Source organism: Hyalella azteca, unplaced genomic scaffold, assembly GCF_000764305.2.
Source record: "Hyalella azteca isolate HAZT.00-mixed unplaced genomic scaffold, Hazt_2.0.2 contig11217, whole genome shotgun sequence".
Classification (NCBI taxonomy): domain Eukaryota; kingdom Metazoa; phylum Arthropoda; class Malacostraca; order Amphipoda; family Hyalellidae; genus Hyalella; species Hyalella azteca.
In genome coordinates, this window is record NW_025941222.1 from 14,579 (window position 1) to 36,761 (window position 22,183).

The 22,183-nt window shown below is 39.8% G+C and overlaps 1 pseudogene; it reads right to left on the minus strand.

Moving 5' to 3' along the window:
• Window positions 1-12,402: 12,402 nt before the first annotated feature.
• LOC108667551 lies at window positions 12,403-19,859 on the minus strand (annotated as a pseudogene).
• Window positions 19,860-22,183: the final 2,324 nt, after the last annotated feature.

Consider the following 22,183-nt stretch of genomic DNA (forward strand, 5'->3'; position numbering starts at 1 on the left):
GCGATAAGGCGCTTGAGAACCTCTTCTTCTTGTATTTCAAAGCTTGTTAATTTAGAGCCGACTGGGCGCTCCTCTATAGCTGGAATACTGTTCAAGTCCTCTTCAGTGAATACGCTACTGTAGAAATGATTAAGTACGTTAGCTTTGCCCTCATCAGAGGATATCTTTCGCTGATCTACTTTCAAATCAGAAATACCGTCCTTCATCTTGCACTTCGAGCTAGCATACAAAAAGAAGACTTTCGGCTTCTTTTTTGCATTTTCAGCAATACTTTTTTCGAGAGTTTTTACTGCGGTGCCACAGCTTTCTTTAGCTTGATTTCGAGCTCTTGCGTATAGGTTATAGTCAGCATCGCTGCGAGTCTGTAAATAACGCTGGTATGCTTCCTTCTTTGTTTTCAGCTTATCTAAACTGTACTGTTCATCCACCTAGTTTTTTTGGCTCCACCAAGCTTAAATTTAGGTACACACGCATCAACTGCAGACATAACCGTGTCCTTGAGAAGTGACCATAACTCAGCCACATTCATGTTCTTAATACAGTTCGAAATATTCACTGCTTCACGGAGTTTATCATAGTCGCCTTTCGTAAAATTCAAACGCTCACGCTTTCGAGGCGTCTTTTCTGTACAGCACTTAAGTCTGAAAAACAAAGATTGGTGATGGCTTTTGCCCAACGGACCCTCGAGACGAAGCTCATCCAACATTGATTCATCACTGGTAAACACAAAGTCTAGAATATTGGGAGTCTGTTTACTTCTATAATGGGTTGGTTTGGTAACGTGCTGGACTAGGAAGGAGTCTCTTACTGACTTCATGAACAAGGATGCTGGGTGATTCTCTTCCCTTGGAGAGGATCCATCTATTCAGTCTAGCTCTGGATGATTAAAATCACCAACGATCAACGTGTGTGACCTACGGAAAGTCATGCTCGGTAAAAGACTGTTTAGTACTTTATCGGATAATGTCGGATGAGTCACACCTTCGAAAAAAAGTCCACCAAAAAAATCAGATTTGGGCGTCTCGTTAAAATTCGAAATATTCGTAATAAGGTCTTAGGTGGAAGTATGACTGAGAGTTTGAACTCGTCTCAATGTGCAACATTAACAAATCTGGCAGTGGTATTATGATAACTTCTGAATTTTGATATTTATTATTAAATTTTAATAAGATCGTGTGTACAAAATTGGACTAATTGTGCCGAATAATTGTAGATTTTATGAGTGTGAGCATTCTTATGCGGATAGTTTGCTGCAGCCCCGACACCCAGCCAACGGCGCCCGCAGACTCTGTGCATGCTAGCGCAAACATAAATTTGTCGAGCCTGGTGCTTACCTAATATAATAATTAATTCAAGTTTTAAATGAAACCTGGTTCAATGAGGTTTGGATAGAATAAACAGTATTTTATATTAATGTTTACTTGTCAACGTAACAGTTGTGAGCTTGAAAAAAGTTTTCCCAATCGGCTCGTAGGATCGACTTCCTCGATGAAACGCGTTCGTTACGAGTTCCATCGAAATCTTTGTGCGCCAGGCGTGGCCTGCTCGGGATGGCTGCGCCGCAGCTGTGTTGCCAAATGAGGAGAAATTTCTGTAAAATCAAAGAGATTTCTGAACACCAATTAAAAAGGCATTTTGACAAGTAAGTTTAGAAAGAATTTATATATTTAGGGTAGAACCCTTCATTTAAACATGTTTGGTTATAAATAATGCCAGTTTTATTGAGGACTTCTTTTGAGTTTAATCTCTCAAGCTTTCTGCTAAGAGGTACAGACAGTAACAGGGTCGACAAGTCTTAAAATTTGTCCAAATGGAAGGTTAGGTAAATCCTGCGACGCGTTTCGCTCATCACTGAGCATCTTCAGGCAACGAGGTCGAGCAGCTGAGTAGACGAGTTGCTTGCGGGTTGGCTGCAGAGAGGAGACTAATTGAAGTAGCGAACGAAGCTACGAGCTTCTTATACGGTCCGTTATAAGTAGCGAACGAAGCTACGAGCTTCATACACGGTCCGAAGCTACGAGCTTCTTATACGGTCCGTTGTACACTTGTTCTAGTTATGAAGTTTCAGAGTGCGTTCGGATCCAGTCGTTTGGTTGTTTAGGTATGGCTTTTTCCGTTGAATCAGAATTGCTTCCATTATTTGTAGTCCGTTGAAGTCTGGTTCGTGGCGAAGGATTTTTGTATTTTGTACCAGTTCTTGCGGGGTTAACTTGGTGTTGTGGTTGTCCATAACGTGCGTTTTTGGTCCTCCAGAAACTAAATGCATTGTGAGCCGTCTTGATAGGGTTGTAGTAGTCATGCCAATATACGAATTGTTGCGGCGCTCGCACTCCCCGCGGATACACGTGTATTCGTATATGACATTTGTTTGTTTCAGGGTTGGTAGTGTCGGGGCTGAGTTGTTCTTTGTGATTAAACTGGTTACGGTAGGGCGTTTGTAGTAGATTGTCAGCTGTAATCCGTGGTTGTCGTTTTTGCATTCCACGTTGTTTCGAATCATCTGCTTGAGGATTCGTTCGTCAGTTTTGTATGCAGATGAATATTGATTCTAATAGTAGACATTGTGGACTATATGCTCCGTGTTTCTTGCATGGCTCGTTGGGTTTCCTGTTTTTTTTTTTTGGGTGATTGTTGCAAGGTAGTGGCTCAGAATATTGTCAAAGAGCGAATTAGAGTAACCGTTTTTGATGAAGGCTTGTTTTAGTTTCAAGATTCTGTCATGAAATAACTGCCAAGTATGTGATATTTTACAGGTGCGTTGGATTAATGCCTTGATGGTGCTGTCTTTATATCGTTGGGGGCATTCGCTGCGCGCGCTTAAGTATATTCCGTTATTGGTGGGCTTTTGGTATACTGAAGTTATGAAGTTATCAGTGGCTTCGATGTTGACATCCAGGAAGTTTATTTTATTGTCCGTTTCGATTTCGTGAGTAAACTTCAATATAGTTGATTTCGAAAAGGTTCTTGAGTATTAGGATGGATGCATCGGAGTCAGTGACTATGAAGCAATCGTCGACGTACCGGCAGTAGATAGATGGTTTGATTTGGGGATTGGATTCGAGGATCTTGTTTTCCAATGTGGTCATGTATAAATTGGCAAGAGTGACACCTAAAGGGCTTCCCATACTGACCCCATCTGTTTGGAGGTACAGAGTTCCATCTGTATGGGTGAAAGGGCATTCAGTTGTGCAGGCTATTAACAACTTCTTTAAGTATTGATTTGTCCAGCGGGCGCGATTTTGTTGGGTCGGCGTATGCCAAATCACAAACCATGTCGATTGTTGGGATAACCAGAACGTTTGTAAATAGTGATTCTACATCCAATGAAGCACGGATACCGTGTGGATTAGTTGCTCGGATAATTTGCAAAAAGTCATCTGTGGAACTGATCTGGTATTTACACTGCATGTAAGGCACTATCATCCGATTCAATTGTTTTGCGATTCCATACACTGGGGTTGGGACTTGAGAAATTATTGGCCGTAATGGGTTTCCTGTTTTATGAGTCTTGACTGTATCGTAGATGTAGCCAGGCTTATATTCTCCTATAATGGGCTGGATAATTTTATGAGGTTTGCCATGGTTAGCTGCTCCGATCAGTTTGTTAATTTTGGTTTTCAACGCAGCTATTGGGTTGCGGGTGATTCGGGTGAACTCTGTGCGGTCACCGAGAATTTCATCGAGTTTGTTCTTGTACTCAGTTTTGCTGATCACTATGAAGGTGTTTGATTTATCAGCACGACGCACGATTACGTCAGGGTGGTCCTTTAGTTGTTAGGCTGCAGTTTTAATTTCTTTAGTTAATAGTCTACTGTGCTATCTGTTATATCTATATATTATATCTGTTTCTGGTTGATTCTTCTTTAATTGGTGCTTGAGATTGGAGTTTAAGCGCGATAATAGACTTTCTTTCGAGATTCAGTAACGAATCTATAAAATTTCCAGTTCCATTTCTTTCTTGAGAGGGTCGAATTTTGGTTTGAAGTGACATTTGGTTCCCAATTATAGCAGTTGGATTTGTGGGGTTGTTAGTTCTACATCTGTCAAGTTCACGTAAGGGCAGGTTTCTTGCGGTAGTAAGACTTTGTCTCGATACAAGTTGTTCAGTTTGTTGGTAATTCTTGAGGCAGATGCTGCGTAGCGTTTGTCCCTTAGCTCGTGGAGCTTGACGAGGACTGCATTTCACAGGTTGTCGTCTAATATGGACTCAGAAACTTGATTCGTGATCTGCTGTATTTCAACTCTGATGGATGCGGAGTTTGCATTTCCCTTATCGATCTGGAATTGGAACAGTTCTTTCTTGAATTTCAGCGAAAATCCTTGTTCTCGGGCTGCTGGGTCATGTAATCTGGAATTTGTATATTTAGGGCGTCGTTTACACTAAGAATCGTACGTTTAGAATCACTATTTACAAACGTTCTGGTAATCCCAACAATCGACTTGGTTTATGATCTGGCATACGCCGACCCAACAAAATCGCCCCAGCTAGACATAGCAATACTTAAGAAGTTGTTAATAGCCTGCACAACTGAATGCCCTTTCACCCATACAGATGGAACTCTGTACCTCCAAACAGATGGGGTCAGTATGGGAAGCCCTTTAGGTGTCACACTTGCCAATTTATACATGACCACATTGGAAAACAAGATCCTCGAATCCAATTCCCACATCAAACCATCTATCTACTGCCGGTACGTCGACGATTGCTTCATAGTCACTGACCCCGCTGCATCCCTTCTAATACTCAAGAACCTTTTCGAAACCAACCCTATTGAAGTTTACTTACGAAATCGGAACGGACAATAAAATAAACTTCCTGGATGTCAACATCGAAGCCACTGATAACTTCATAACTTCAGTGTACCAAAAGCCACCAATAACGGAATATACTTAAGCGCGCGCAGCGAATGCCCCCAACGATATAAAGACAGCACCATCAAGGCATTAATCCAACGCACCTGTAAAATATCACATACTTGGCAGTTATTTCATGACAGAATCTTGAAACTAAAACAAGCCTTCATCAAAAACGGTTACTCTAATTCGCTCTTTGACAATATTCTGAGGCACTACCTTGCAACAATCACCCAAAAAACAGGAAACCCAATGAGCCATGCAAGTAACCCGGAGCATATAGTCCACAATGTCTACTATCAGAAGCAATATTCATCTGCATACAAAACTGACGAACGAATCCTCAAGCAGATGATTCGAAACAACGTGGAATGCACAAACGAAAACCACCGATTACAGCTGATAATCTACTACAAAAGCCCTACCGTGACCAGTTTAATCACAAAGAACAACACAGCCCTGACACTACCAGCCCTGAATCAAACAAATGTCATATGCGAATACACGTGTAACCGCGTGGAGTGCGAGCCCCACAACAATTCGTATATTGGCATGACTACTACAACCCTATCAAGACGGCTCACAATGCATTTAGTTTCTGGAGGACCAAAAACGCACGCTATGAATAACCACAACACCAAATTAACACGGGGAAAAACTAGTACAAAATACAAATATCCTTCGCCACGAACCAGGCTTCAACAGACTACAAATAATGGAAGCAATTCTGATTCAACGGAAAAAGCCATACCTAAACAACCAAACGACTGGATCCGAACGCACTCTGAAACTTCATAACTAGAACAAGTGTACAACGGACCGTATAAGAACCTTACTCGTAGCTTCGTTCGCTACTTCAATTAGTCTCCTCTCTGCAGCCAACCCGCAAGCAACTCGTCTACTCAGCTGCTCGACCTCGTTGCCTGAAGATGCTCAGTGATGAGCGAAACGCGTCGCAGGATTTATCCAACCTTCCATTTGGAGAAATTTTAAGATACATTGACCATATTATTGTACCTCTTATCAGAAAGCTTGAGATATTAACCTCAAAAGAAGTCCTCAATAAAACTAGCATTATTTATAACCAAAGAATTTATAATAAATTCGCGCAAGTAAAAATATACACAAACAGTTTCTCATTACCTCAAAGTCACAACAATAACCCCAAAATAAGCTTCGTGACTCCGAAAACAAAATTATCTCTGCAAACAATCAGAAATTTTTCTGCGTCATTTTTTTCTTGTATGTAACCAGCCGTGGGTGGCAGGGCAACAAGGTGGGCCGTTTTCCGGCCTTTTTTTCTTTGGCGTTGGNCACTCTGACCGAGCTATAATCATGCTCTGATATTCCATCCACAACACAAGCTTGCACTCTGACCGAAATAAAATTATGCACTCATATTTTAGCCAGACCACTTCCATCTTTCCGAGTCTTATACAGGCATTTGAAATGTGAGTTAATTATTTATAATACACTTACGAATAGAATAACCTTCAATTTTTTTCATATTGAAGCATCAGTCTTCGTAACTACCTAGTATCAGTAGTGACATGAGTTGATAAAGTGTGTGAAGATAGAGCGTTCTATACCTCGTACTACTGATGTGGAGTCAGCTTTTGACATACAAATAGTTTTAATGATATGGAAGCTCATCTAAATTTCATATTAAAATAACACAAAAGGTGTTACCGTTATTATTATATGCATTTTAGCCGTCTTATGGTTAAGAATAGTAAGCGTGATTCATGATCGATTGAAAATCGTTTATTCTATTTTTTTACAACATTTTAGGCACAATTTTTGATGCTATATGTTAAATTGTAATTTCTTGCAAAAAAGGAATGAGTACTGAGGCCACCTGAGTAACATTAGCATCCGACCTTTACGCATCAGATGTAACTCAACGCGGAAAGAGAGGCCTAGTCTTTGCTATGGGCTTTCGTGGCAGCAGATGAAATTATTTTTGTAGTTGTTTCGCTGTGTAATTTGTTCGTTACTGTAATCCGGAAGTTCCTGCATCAACTGTTGATTTTTGCCTGTCCAACACTGGTCGTGACAGTGCGACTTGTATACAGCTATTATATCAAATGGCATGTTCCAATATCTTCATACGTCGACACATTTCTTGTTGCGGATCTTAAATTGTTCAAATTAATAGAGTAGCCTTTTATTGATTTGTTTATTATTTGGCAAAGATTCATTGCCCGCAACTCAGTTCAACTTATTCGTGAAGTTGATTGGTAATACAAACTATATTCGCATAGCAATCGTATATAAATCATGGGAACAAATATTCGCTATTTAAGTTATTTTTCAACTTAATTTTATTTAATTACAGTACAGTTATTGTTCAACTGAAACGTATTTGAATTGATTAAGTGAATGAACTATTGAACTTGCTACTAGTTGTGTCAATAATCCTTATCAACAGATGCGTGGCACACCAGATATAAGAAAAACGGGAAGACCAAATCGTAGACTAGAAATTTGACTGCTCGAAAGGCAACATTTATGCATCAGTTACACAGTTTTAGAATTAACAACTTATTATTTTAGGATGGAAAGATGTTATCTCCAGGGAAGCTGCTTCAATAAAATCTTCTATGACTTTGAGTCACTCCGCGCGTTCATCTAATTAAGCATAACAAAAACTTTGCAATAACATGCCAAAACAGACTTCAGTATAAGCCCTTTTCTATTCCTCATTATTTTTGGTGTGAATGTTCAATTCACTGAAATCGAATTTAGTAAAAATTCGTTTTTCATTGTTCATGGTCGAATGATGCGTTTTCTTTATCCCGTTTTCTGTTGCATCTTTATGGTCAACTATTTAATTCTTCCTCACATGTGATACGACCCATGGTTGAACTGATCAACCATGACAAGACCTCTCAAGCGTCTGTTGAACAGTGTTCCGCTCAGGCAGTCACGGCTGCAGGTCTTTACTGAGAGTGTATTCAATAAGTGTATTATGCTCCAGAGAATAAACTGCGTCACTTTGCATAATTTGTGTAACCGCCGCCAAATATGAATGTTTTTGGCTTCTTGGTGTCCATTATTATAAGAAATTTGCATTAAAAGCGAAGCCTGTGTAATGTAAATAAAATTGTTACTGTTACTGTGCCACGAGTTGATAGCACAGGCATTCTGACTAACATTCTTGCCTGATGTTAATCCTGATGTCAAATTCACAGTAAGCAAGTTTATCCTTATAATGCAAGGATGGCAGGAGGGGGCGAAGGAAAACACGGAAGCTAAAAAAGTAAGTATTATTGTGTACATTTTGATATACATATTAACATTACACAAGCATTACGACATTCCGCTTACTATATTAAAACAAGAAAGAACTCGGATGGTTTACTGAATTTACTTTGAAGTGTTTCTTCTACAAGTGTAAATCATTTCATTTTCTTTTCTACTCATTATTGTAAATATTAATCCATAATCTTCGTAGGTTATCCTATTATCTGCGATGAACGCTACCGTGTCAGAATGCTTGCCTTGATGCTCAGGCAAGCATTCTGACACACGACTCCTCGCACTAATTCCCTGCCTCTTATTGTCAAGCCTGAGCTCTGTCGCTATCTATTTTCTTGCGCTAAACTTATTTACATGAAAATTTATTCGCATGAAAACTTCAGATCAAACGATCTTTTCTGCTCGTCTTGGCAACTATTTTGGCGGCTGTAATTTGATAATTCGCCTATAATGATTTACATATAATTAACAGATTATAATTGAATCAGTACAACAGTCAGTACATTGATCAATATAACAATGACCTATTGTCATTTGTGCCATAGTTGTGCTGATGATACCCGATTCATCGCTTGCTAGGCCGATTTGAACCCTGCATTTGATGTACGCTAATGAAATTATTTGTTTTAATTCAAAATGTACGAAGAATTTTATATGATTCTATTGTTTACAACAGACAAAACCGGCAGGATGGAAAACTGAAATGTATCGGAAATGCCGGAATGTATCGGAAAAACGTGTACATGGAATCGGAGTGTAACGACTCTCACTCCCACCTCACGACTCTCACTCCCACCTCACGACTCTCACTGCAACCTCACGACTCTCACTCCCACCTCACGACTCTCACTGCAACCTCACGACTCTCACTCCCACCTCACGACTCTCACTAAAACCTCTTTGCTCTGCCAGCAATTTCACGACGCCGACCACACCACCTTAGTTGTGCAGTTGTTGCACCACCTTAGTTGAGGCGGTGTCTGCTGTCATGGCCAGGCGTTAGGAATTAGTGAATCCGAGCCCTGCCTGCTGTTATCGCAGCAAGTCTGTTGTCTGGGCCTCAGCGCGGTACCAACGTTCTTCTCATTTGTTCCTTTCAATACTTTTCTGTTTATACTTCAATGATTTTTTTAGATTTAAACCATTGACTTTAAACCATTGTGCATACAAAATTATTCCCCCATGTGAAATTAGATGAACAATCAGAGATGTAAAAAGATGACTGAATTCTATAAAAAATACCGTTTCGTCAATGAAGGCCCAGCATTTGGTCTTAAAAAATAAAAAACTTTTATTTTCTTAACCTTACATTTTCATTTTATGTATCAGATTTAATCAAGGAAATTTTCAAATTACTCAACGATCTTGTAAAATAGTTCCAACCAGTGCTATAATATAATATCATGGTGATGTTGGCGCTGAAGAGTAGGCCTGATGTGGCCTATCGCCGATTCTTGTACTTTTCGTGACTTGTTCACAGGAGATCAACAAACAGGTCCTTTGACCGGATCTTTTAAAAACTGACGATAGTTTGAAACAGCTACCAGACTTCCACCAGGTTCGAGATGATGTTAGGCATTTCATGTATGAACGTATATTTCTCCATAGCTTTATCTAGTCCGTTCTTGAACGCGTTCATACTCGGAGCGTCATCGGTGTAATCGATCAAGGAGGCTTTTCCAATGTCGGTGACTCCAAGCGAGAAGAAATGTCGTGTGGATGAGTTGCATCGCATTTTTTTTAGTTAAGCCGTTGCCCCTGGCGTTGGTTCTTGTTTTAAATTCTAGTAATCTTTTTGAGACCTTGTATAAATCATGAGTATACTTGTACACTTCGTGGTCACCACGTAGACATCGATAGCAGATGCTTGGAAGCTTCATAATCTTTCTTCCTAAGACTTGCCCTTCAAGCCTCGAATTATCCTTGTTATACGTCTTTGTACACTCTCTACTTAATTTTTGTCATTTTCAAGATTTGGTGACCACACGGCGTTCCCCAACTATAGGTTCGGGCGCACGACAGCGGCTTACAACTTCATAGTTTCTGCATCTCAGAACTCGTAGGAGAGTCTGATCGGTCCAAGAAGTATATTGGGTTTATTAGCTTGCGTTTCAATATGCAAATGGTAAGCATTTTTTATAATTTATTCACTTTGTGCTATTTTTCTACACCTGACAATTCGATTCTGCTAAAGGCAATTTATCGAACCTTATCGAACCCGGTGGAAGTCTAGTAGCTTCTTCAAACTATCGCCAGTCATGAAAAGATCCGGTCAAATGACACGAGTTTAGATCTATGAACAAGGCACGAAATGGAAAAGAATCGGCGACAGGCCACATCAGGCCTACACTTCAGAGCCGACATCACTATGTTATGTTATGTTATGTTATAAGCTTTGAACATTTATATTTTGTTCCCGATCGAATTGAATTTTCTTTCACACGTTTTCTGTTTACTTGGCGTCACCAGCAGCCGTTACAAGTCCTCGCGCAGGGGAAGGCTCCCACTCCTTAGGCCCCTTTCACACAGGGCAGTAAATACCGCCAGCGTCCGACGGTATTTACTGCAGAACCTTAGCGGACATACGATAGCGGACTGCTGTTCACACACGACGGCTTTTAACGCGGCGTAGAAATGACGCCTGATGCCCGCGTGTGTCCTGCAAAAACTGCGGCGGTAGATCAGCCGCGACAGTTTAGCTTGCAATGGTATTCAATGTAATCTTTCACACTGGGTGGTTTTTCACGCCGACGCCACTACCTATGTACAGACCGTGGGTCGGCGCGGGTACATGCAGCTCCAGCTACTAAAAGGAGTTAAGAAAAATTAAACTCATTTCTTCTTGTTAATGAATGTAATGAGTAATGAATTAATTTGTAAGTTTGTGAACGTTGCCTTCCAAACAGTGTGGCAAATTCTCCTTCTTGCGGCCTTACATTTACTATATTGTGAATCAAGCGCCGCCTTCTTTTCTTCCTTTTGCCGTCATTTATACAGCAAGTATAGAAGGAGAGCCTTCTTTTCTTTACTCTAAGCAGCCATTAACCTGGACTTTGATATCACAGTCTCCACCCAGCTTCTCAAAATGTACCCTGGCCTCTCAACCTGGACTCGGGACTCTCAGCCTTAATCCTGGCTTCTCAACCCGAACCCTGGCCTCTCAATATCGACCCTAGCCTCTCAACCTGGGCTTTGTTCAGTCAGCCTCCACCCTAGCCTCTCAAAATGAACGGCCTTTCAGCCGGGACCCTAGCCTCTCAACCTGGACTCGGGCTATTAGCCTTAACCCTGGACTCCCAACCTGGACCCTGGCCTCTTCGCCTAGATATTGGCCCTGGCATCTTTGGTCCAACATCTTTGATGTTTTCCCAACATCGAGGAAGTTGGAAAAACACAAAATTTATTTTATCACAAAAAAAATTTTTGCAGCTCGCTTGCAAAAAAATGCCTAAGATTCCTACCGGATAAAGAAAGAAAACGAGGCGTCAGATTTCCTATTAAAGAAAAAGGCTACTCCTCATCGCATTGAGCTTCGTGAGCTAAAATTAAAGCAGGAGTTAATCAACAGTAATGGTCAAAGAAATTAGGATATTCCATCCAAAAACGGGCACGGAACACGGGACAAGCAGATTCTCCTCCATCTCTTGTGATCATGAGCGACGATGGACATAGGTACTTGAAGAATGCTCTCAGAAAGTCTTTCGGCAACTTAGATGAACCTGAAAACAAGTAAAAAAATTAACTTCCCAGAAGTGTTAGTTTTCAAAATCATGTTGAAAGAAACATTTGCTCAATTCAACGTAGAAACAAATGTAGATAAAAGTTAATTTGGAGGAGTCATGGCAGTCGAGTCGGTACGAATCACAGCGGTCGTAGTTATTACCAAGAAATTTTCCCACTCCAATTCGACGGAGAAACACATTTTAATAAGAAATCACCACTGATACAGACTGTAAATCTTGGAAACGAGTAGGCGCAATCTTTAAAACCGAGATTTACCGTAAAAATAGAACACTATTCTTGATCAATGCGTTCTGTTCTCATCGATGACCAGTTAAAAAAAACCTTTGTCGGCTTTCCTAATTCATTTGTAAGCTGAAGAGTTTCAGTATTGGGCCATGTAACGCATCTAGAGTCAAGTCCATGACGCCAACGATAGTAACGTGTACAATGACTGGAAATTTGCTCACCAAAGCTTGTCAGCAACCCGGGGTGAAGGCTGGCTGTGGGTGTCTGTGTTCGAGGACATCATGACGATAGTAACGTGTACAATGACTGGACATTTGCTCACCAAAGCTTGTCAGCAACCCGGGGTGAAGGCTGGCTGTGGGTGCCAGTACCCGTCATGTAGGCGAGCTTGTGGGCGTAGAGACACGGCGCAGGAACGCGCACCGTCCCCTGCAATCAATTCCAGGCGACTCGACCAATTGTTTTTAATGCATTTTGCCTATCCTCAACAAGTTAACGCGTCATTTGAATGTACTTAATGCGGTACTTTGAAAACTGACTCTTCAGTTCTTCTAATAATTTTTGAAGAAATACACTAGGCAGTTTAAAATGTTGACAAAAGCGTCAGCTGTTTCACTACTGCATTTTCTTCAAAAATATTTAGATAACTCACGTTTTCGCAAAAAAGGGAAATAAAGGAAAATACTCTCGAAAAAAGGCTCTCAGTACTGGCCATCAGCCTGTGTTAGTATTGCATATTTAATAGAACAAAATAAGTTTGGTGCTAGCAACACACCTGCCAGTTAAAGTAGAGATGCGTGAGTTTGTACGTGAAGCACTGCAGCCTGTCGACTGAGAAGGTAGAGCCGTCCTCCAAAATATTGTACGATGTAGGCGAGACAGTTCCTCTTACTTTCTGGGACACCAGGAAGAAGTCGTAACTGAAAAATGTACATTAAATCAACGCATTTCCAATAGTAACGAAATTAACAAGTTTAGAAACTAGTAACTAGTAATATGGTTAGCGGCATATAAAAGTGAACCTTCTAACGTACTACGCATTGTTTTCAATTGAAGAAAACTGTGAACAAACCAATAAGGCAGCGTGATGGTCTTGTCGGCTACGGTGCCTGGCGGTGGGTTGGCGAGTCCACCGCTACCCATGTCACGGAAAATTCGGGTGTTGATGCGCTTGCAGACCACAACGAACACAAGGCATATCCCAGGTGCGATCTTGGCTAGTTCGCTCTGCCCAAACAGCGACGAGCGTCACCAATGCAAAGAATACACCACAACAAATGGATGTTGAGTTAACTAAACACTACGTCAATTTGTCAACTGACAACTGTTCACCATATATCATGTTATGTCGAGATCACACATCAATTAGTAACATGCTTTTCGTTCTCCGGAAAATCAAGGCACTTCAAAATTCAAACAATTTTATATATTTGCATTAAAGTTTATCAAATAGGAAAGTTCAGAAACTTCTTTCGGGTATAATATACACGAAATTGAATGATCGATAACGGTGGCAACTCGACCTTCGTTATTTGGCGCCAGAGTTTTAGGTATTGGTCCGAGTCTTGAACGATAGTTGAGACTGGTTGAATTTCAAATAATAAAGTTATTATTCTTGCATTTTTAATTCAAGCATTATAATACCTTTCTAATAATAAGTTATTATTCTTGCATTTTTAAATCAAGCATCATAATACCTTTATGGCTGGAATTTTCTGTTGCTTGACGTACTCGATTTGACCTTCGCCAACACCGTCTCGGTAGACGACAACGTTGAGAGGATGGCATTTGTTGCGCTCATTATAGGCCTTCATAGCTTCTGTGGACACAGCATCACAAGCATTTACATCTTGCCACCATATTATAGTCAGAAAACATAACTTTAAACTATCGAATGTGCCATTCCTTGAGAACACTATACCAATCTTTCCCTTAAATAGGACAGCCGGTTATGTCTAGATAGTTGACAATGTAATTTTCCCCCTCAATTGCACAATTCGGTTAAGGTCAGCAATTCAACGTACAAGCAACGGAATATCAAGAACTGGCAACCAACTCTGAATGCAGACAGCGAAGTTATTGCTGAGCTCTTCTTTGTTATTGTGCTCGGTGACCTGGCCATAGTAATTAGTCAGCTGGGAATTAACCGACGAAACCACAGCACCATAAGATTTGCTGGCCGTCACCGTGTCGTGGTACACGTCGTATCCGATCACCATGGTCGCCTGGAAATAGAGTGCAGGTTTTCTTGAACGATGTGTGCTTCTCCAGAGTAGAAAAAAATGAATTTGATTACAAAAAAACATGGTTATATGCGTATCCTAAGAAAAGTAAGTCAAAGAGATTATGCAAGTGTATACGGGCAAAAGTGAATACTAAGAAATATGTACACACTTGTGCAGCTAATAAGAAGGTGGTAAGTACATAAATTATCGAAAATCACCTATCAACTGCTTGAACCACAAAAACCATATCAAGAATGTTTGCTACCATGAAAAAGTTAAAACATGCAGCCAAAGTATCGATTTTTACTCGACATTCATGTTACAAGTCTCGATACCCTGTTGAATAATCCAACCTTGGCGGGTTGCTTGACTTGCCACGGCTCACCACAAAGTTTAGCTTTCATTTGGATGGCGATTTTGGTTGCAATGGACATCAGTCCCTTCTTGGCAGGGTTCACGTTGGAAGCAAGCACGAACTGTAGGGATGAGTTAACATTGTACAGAAGCCGGATGACACTCAGAATTTAGAACGGCTTTTTCTATTGAAGCGCAGTTGCGCGAAACACAAATATAGAGTAATCCGAAAGCTCAAAGACACAGTTGAAACATAGAATTATATGCCGGTCGAGGCAAAGCCTTCTATTCCCGTTAATACAGTAGTAACACATCCAATCTTAGAGAAACAAACCTTGGTGTTCCACACAGACTTAACTTGCTCATATCACTACGCGATTCTGCTTCTAACACTTTAGTTCATTTGTTTACGAGTGAAGCTCATGACCTTCTTTATTAATGGTGAAATTTATTTGCGAATGAGTTTATGAACTAATCATCATCAAGTTAAAGTAAAAAATGCATGAATATAGGAATGTATTTACCTCATTATGAATGAATAATTAAACAATATTATTGTGGAGTGGCCAATATTTCAGGGTGGCCCAATGGTTGAAGTTCAGAGTACCAAGATTGGAGCAGATAACTGCGGGTTCGACCCCAGCTCTGTGCGCCAGTTTCTGGTCAGAATCGGCAAGGAGGCCGGGTGGTTAAGCGAAAAAAAATTCAAGCATTGAGTTGCAAGTTCGAGCCCGCAATAAGCTGTGGATGACCTGCAATGTTAAGAAACAGCGACAGGCCTTCAGCCTAATAAACGCCGAAATCGCAATATTATATATTAGAAGCGACACGATAAATAATACTTGCCTGGCTGAGCACGCCGATGCTACAAGCGAGTTTCTTCTTCAGCATCCCGTACTTGTTCTGCAACGCGCGGTCCAAGATGATCATGATCATCTGGCAGCCCTGATGCTTCATGATCTCCTGCTCCGTCTCGTGCATTCCACTTGACTGAACCATCTCCGGAGGCTTGATCTGTCGACGTATCAGGCAAGATATAAAACCTTCTAAAATCACTCTTAGAGAACATGCATAGCCGCACAAATACGAGCATCACTCGGGTTATCGGGTTATCAATGAAAAATTTCAAGTTCACGTGCAATGTCAGGATGGACATGTAAAGTAAATGATCATTACGACGACGGCTTAATTAGAGCGTAACTGACCATCATGCCGACGGTACGAGCGGCTTGCTGAAGCATTTGGATGAAAGCGCTCCCATCGGCGACGTTAATCCGTCCACCGATAAGAACCACCCAGTTGTTCAGAGGAATAGACACCATCATTGACTTGTCTACAAAATTAAAATAACATGTTAGAGATAGAAAAAATTAAAGATACTTTGATGTACCACAGGTCATGATACAGGTACTGAGGAATGAAAAAATTCAAGGACTAGATTGAAATTTCAAATTATGTCCATAAAGGTAGAATATTTAAACTAATATTACAGTAACACAAGATTTTTAAACAAATTTTTTTCTAGGCCACAAGCACATTCCAATTTTTAAAGGACTTTGCGCTGTTTTTCTTGAATGGACTGGCAATTATTACACATTTACACGGATGCACGCGAGTATTCAATCAATAAAACTTTACAAACTTTATATTTATTTCGACAAAGAGTGCAATCTGACAACAGTCAGATACTTCTAATAGAATGATGGTTCTTGATTACTATATTCTTACCTCTAATTACTCTTATATGCGAGCTAATTACTCTTATATGTGAGAACCATTTGCTGAAAATTGCTAACAGATACATGTAATACATTGAAAATTTAACTCTTCATTATGAATCGTTTACTGAAATTTAAAAATCACTCATTTCTTAATGCGATCCCTGGCCACTGTTCTCACGATTGCACCATTGATGAAATAAAATTATCTAATCATATTACATCGACGCATCAAGTATGCGCACGGATGACAAAAAACGATAATTATTCAACACACGCACCCTTATTAAGCAAATATAATTAACTACCGAGTTCAATCCGTTAACTAAGGGTTGTAAACATGTTCCTTTATGCCTTCATCTCGTACGAATAACTTATTCGTAATGATGTTTTCGGTCAGACACTTAGACCGAGTAACGTCAGATCAGAGATTCGTCAGTCCAATTGCACCTAGTGTATCAATCCACTTACTTCGGCAGCCGAAACTCCAGTCCGCATCATCAGCTTTGTACTGCGCTGACATTCCCCCAGCCAGCAAAATGTCCTCTTGGTTCATCACACCTGAAGTCAGGCTCACTAAGTTGGTGTTCAGTTTTAGACCCCAAGCTCTAGATCCTGGCGCACCTGGATGCAAAATCACGGATGAGTATAGATAAGAGTAAGAGGCACCAAGCTACATATCTCTAAAATGCATCGAGTTATAATATCGTAAAGTACTTCGTTTCGGTACTTTTTAGAAATGTAACACATGGTAATTTGCTCAAACTAATAGGAAAATTATTCTTCCTCATCCACTAAGCTAAAATTTTCAACAGCTGATCATAATATTAATTAGCCACAGGGTTTTTTCATAGCAATTACCTTATTCTCTTGCAAATCATGGTTGAACTTTTTGAGAGCTGCAACTCGCCGATCGACACCCATCTTCGTGAAGTCAACGAGCCTCTTCATTTTGTGGAAATTCGTGCGAATCTCATCAGGAATGCCAGTCAATCTCATCAGCTCGGGCACCAGATAGATTTCCGTCAAGCCACTTCTTAGCTGACGACCAGTAGGCTTGCTGTATATCAGCGGTTGCATCAGGTCATTCACGGTCCGTTGGTATTTCTGCACGAACCAAAAATGATGTCCTAAAAGGTTTCGATGTGCACCGAAATTCCAGTGTTGCTGACCCAATTCTAAGTGATTATGATCACGACTTAACAAATCAATGTGAACAAGACAACTTGACATTGGGATACCACTCATATGAATCGGCATATTTAAGGCTTGAACGCAAAATACTCTAAGAAGAAATAGCACATAGACTGACATCTTTCATGTAGTCCGTGTAAGTAGTCTCCTTGCCGCGGTGCTGGAAAGTCGACATAGGATTCTTGGTATCATCTAAGTGATCGATGCGGTATGTGAGGCGGTTTTATTTAGCCATGGCGATCTGTCCTATCAGTAGGCGATCGCGATCGTCCTTCCTCATCTGCCGACATATTAATAAGTCGATTATAAATTGTAGCTGTAGCTGGCAGAGGTCATCGCAAATAATGTCTACAAACCACTAATGAAGCAAGATTAGTTAAATCAAGTGTTCACAGTCTTGAAGATAAGAAGAGAACGTTCTTACAACTCTCTATATTTGACAGTCGAAAAAATATTTAGACCTGACACCTGACACTACTTTTAATACTCTGGTACTGAAAATAATTAACATTTATCGTGAGGCTACCTGATAATTCAAAATATGCATTTAATATTGATTAATTGTAGTTCATCACTCTAAATCATCTGATTTTATTAAAAAGCGGTCATCATATAATATACCGTTCTAATGTGATCCAGAATTGAAGTCTGTTGCTGGAACTTGTGAACTATGTCCACATTCAGAAGTATTTTGTCTTCATGCTGCCTGATGCTGGTCTGGACGCCAGGATACACGCGCATCCTGTAATCAGTCACGGTATCTCACCCAATGAATTCTTATCATGGATACTTTGTGGTTTAAATTAAATTAGTCGAGTTCACCCCTCAGCACGATGGAGTCGTTTACACTGTACATTACCAGTTTCTCGGCAATTTCTTTGACAAAGTTTCGCACGCGTTAATATAATTTTTAATAAAAAAATCATTACTGCAGTGCGGAGAACGACAAGAAACGCCTAATAAAAAGAGCACCAACTTGAGGTCTGCATCAAGGTTTTGGAAATTCTTGACGTTGAAGTAGTGACGCCCGATGAGCGTGAGACCGATGGCAGCTTGACAACGGCGAAGTATGAGGTTGAGGATCCTGATGAATTGGTCGTCCAAGGAGTCCAACTCTCGGACAAATTTCACTGTGATGTTATAATCACCGTCGCTTGTCGTGCTGGAGAACACAGTTTCCTGAAAATTTGTTATAACTTTCATTAATTGATATCTTGGTAAAATATCAACTACAAGGTCCACCTATTTATGGCATGATATTTGCAATGAACTTAAATTTATTTCTAGAAATATTTTCTTTTATTATGAAGCTTAATATCATCTGTTAATTCATCTTATATATTGCAGAAGTCTAAGATGTTAATTTAGTCTTACTTGTGGCAGATATAGAAATACAATTATAACCCCCATATAAAAAGGATGAGAGTAATTAACCCAATAATGCCGAGAATTGTTGTCTGAATTTTTCTCTTATTTCATGTGAGAATATTATCACTTTGAACGGTAATAAATAAAAAATATATTCAAATATTCATTTTTTGTTTTATGTGAAAAATTATAGCTTCGTCCCATTTGGAACCGGGCTATATATTTCATGATCTAAATGACTAGAAAAATTGTATCACGCAATACCATATACAGCATTAAAAGTAATCATTTTATTGATAAAATTCTGCATCTGAGTCGTAAATAATATATTTTTAGAACGAATGACTCGTACTTCTCCGCTATGATATCAAGCCGTCCTGTCTGACACTTGGTTCTTATAATCTTTGAATGTTAACTGAACAGGGGGTAGTCGGCGCAGCAGAACCAAACTTTGCCATAAGTACAAGATGTGTATCAAACCTACGCATCCACTTCTATATTTATTTGATCATTAAATTTTATTATGAATCTATTTTTTGCTGGTTCAAAATGGAACCGCTCGGCATTAATGTGTAAGTCATTGCAAAAAAACTCCGTATTCGTCGTGAACTGTGTGAAAGGTGGCTAAAAAATTCAAGTAAACTGGCTAAATCTGCAATCGACCTGGTCAGGGTTCCAAGGAAACGAAGTGGCCGAACAAAACAACTAGTCAAAAACACGAGGGAGAAGTTGAGAACGAAGTCTTCGTCGCTCAGCTGCAAAATTGGCTGCAGAAGCAGAAGTCTATTTGACCGACCAGATAATGGAACGACCAGCCCCGGAAATAATTTACAAAATTTCTGCTATCTACATCAATTTGAAATTATTAGCGCAGCCTCACCTTATTAGGCAGAAGAATGAGCGAAAAGATGTTCATGCCATCAAAGACACGGCCACCAAAATGCTTCAGGTGAGGCTCCATGATCTTGTAACGTTGGCGACGATCGTCTTAGGCGGGACTGAAAAAATTAACGAGTTCATCATACTTGTTATTTCCTCAAAAACGGAAAAAATGATTCGTAACCGGAGCAATATTGTTACAAGCCTACTTCCCAATAATGATACGTTCTAGTGAGCGCAAAATGACTTGCACTGATGGTTGCCGCCACGTACGACAACTTTAAAATGTTCTCTGTTGCATACGTTGCGAACGTCCTCAGGTTGCTACGCTCAATACTTTACGTATAATTCAAGTTGATTAGTTATGTTCCCTGAGAGTGACTTACGGCGATAGACGGTTATAAAGTATTGATCCTAAAATCACACGGGACGTTAGAAAATTTATATACTGTACTCGTAAATGACGGCGTAGAAATTGAGTCGCCAGTCCTGACACTTCTCCATCTCAAAATAGTTGACGAGAAGATTTATGTCGTTGGTTCGTCGTAGCTTCCCAGTACCTGGTAAGAGTCATAATTAGAACATACCGTAAGAAAATATGCACTACATTATCAACGGCAAATATCTCATGGTAGACAGAAGTGATTATCAACTACACAAAAAACCTAGGTCATATCCTTAGAGATGAACTACCAATTTATACACATTGGCCTGTCTTAACCGCCACTTGTCTATCTTGGAGTTGTTGTGCGGTCGAAGGATCATTTGCTTCGAATCTTCGCGAGAGAAATGACCGCCACGCGAATGTCCTCGACTAGAGGTTGCCATTTCCTGAAATGGAAGATTAACTTTTTAGAAATTCCTCATATTTTTACGATCCGTATCTAAAATCTCTGCCAATTGCCAAATAGGCACAAAGCTATTCTTATAAAAAAAACATGGTAACACAAATATTCTTAGGTGCTTCTGTATATATTTCAAGTTTCTCTGGAATAGAACAAAATTCTCAAGAAAACTAACCATTGCTACCGTTTCCATTGCTGCCGTTGCCGCTGTTCGCATGTTCAACGCTTAGGGCGCTCATTTGAAGAGGCAGGGAAGCTTCACCCGACGTCTGCTGAGCGCTGCGTATAGCGCTCTGCACGCGCTCCGTACCACGGCAGTACGCGCGCGACGCCTGCGAGCAACTCGAGCTCAGTCTCGTCGTTACACATAAATTCCAATGCGTAGGTACTAAGAACTAAACGACATCTCATTGAATAAACTCTTATTGATATGTGTATTAAAACAAGCAGGTTATTAGTTAGAATATTGTACAGGGTGTTTCAGAATTAAGTAACCCTTTTAATTTGTTAATAAATAAAAAACTAAGAACGTTATGAAGTTGAAACTTGTTTTATTTAAAAGAAGAACATTTTTATGGTAATATTGTATCCTAGTTTTTAAATGTAATATCTTTTAAATGCCCACCACAATTGTTTTGACAAAATAGGGCTCTTCTCTTCGTTGCTTTCATAACCTTCATTAGTGTTTCTGACGAGAGTGCAAATTTTTTATATCCGCAAATTTTCGATAAAGATATTTAAATGTGTTTTTTTGAAGGATCCTTGTTTTGAAATGGATCCTGTAATCACGTTGAACTTCTGTTATTGACATCGTTATTGACTGTAGCGATAATTTTTGTTCTTTCTTCTTTGCTGTAGCGAATCATGATGAAAATTTAAGGCTTGATAATTAAACACAAATTTAGCAAGCTATACAGGATAATGACGTAACTTTGGTGCAATATTACCATGAAAATGTTCTTCTTTTAAATAAAACAAGTTTCAACTTTATAACGTTCTTAGTTTCTTATTTATTAACAAATTAAAAGGGTTACTTAATTCTGAAACACCCTGTACATTTTTATGGTAGGAATTCTCACTGGAAATATTCAATAGAGAATTCCTGATAAAATTTCACTCGGCAATCGTGCCACTCGAAGTAAAAATCCACTGATCAGACTAAGTCCAAGAAGAGTGCGTAGCCGACGGTTGCTCGGGAAGTTGCATATGATTACTGACACTCAATGTCTTATAACTTTGAAACATACTATACCTATGCAAGAGCATGCAACCCCACATTTTTTGATATACTTTTTCATCCCGATGTTGACTTCCATGCTAAGCTTGTTACTAACTTAGATCCCGTTGTCCCACGCTGCTAGACAGGTGAGCCTCATATTTAACTCTGGACTCTCATGTGATTTTCTGTGTGCTCGATAATTTGAAATAATTGATTCTTTGTAAATTATAATGTTTAACTTCTGTCAGCCATAGGTACTGATTTGGCCGATGGATATCGGCAGGTTCTTACTCTCAA